The following is a 249-nucleotide window of genomic DNA, read 5'->3' as shown; positions in this document are numbered from 1 at the left end:
CTCTGTGGAAGAGCCGGGACGCCAATACGGAAGTGCCACACACTGCAGTTCATATATTTGCCGATAGGGACTGACTGCAGAAAGGAGCAATTTCCATAGACCCCCATGTTAAAATGCCCAACTTTACAGCAGAAAAAAACATGTTTCTACCCATGGATGCAATAAATATTATTATGAATATAGTTAGATTCCCCCTTCATGATTATGGATCTGTGAGTGAATTGTTTTCTAACACGACCCTTTTATTTA

The 249-nt window shown here is 40.2% G+C and overlaps 2 protein-coding genes across 2 annotated transcripts in view; both read left to right on the top strand.

Moving 5' to 3' along the window:
• The window catches only part of LOC104965963 (gamma-aminobutyric acid receptor subunit alpha-6-like), a 599,227-nt gene that overhangs the window by 47,593 nt on the left and 551,385 nt on the right, over positions 1-249 (top strand). The window lies entirely within an intron of this gene.
• Positions 1-249, top strand: part of LOC104965944 (rho GTPase-activating protein SYDE1-like) — a 3,411-nt gene that overhangs the window by 2,247 nt on the left and 915 nt on the right. The window lies entirely within an intron of this gene.

Source organism: Notothenia coriiceps, unplaced genomic scaffold, assembly GCF_000735185.1.
Source record: "Notothenia coriiceps isolate Sejong01 unplaced genomic scaffold, NC01 NC01_scaffold00037246, whole genome shotgun sequence".
NCBI classification, from domain to species: domain Eukaryota; kingdom Metazoa; phylum Chordata; class Actinopteri; order Perciformes; family Nototheniidae; genus Notothenia; species Notothenia coriiceps.
This window is presented reverse-complemented; position numbering and strand designations above follow the sequence as displayed.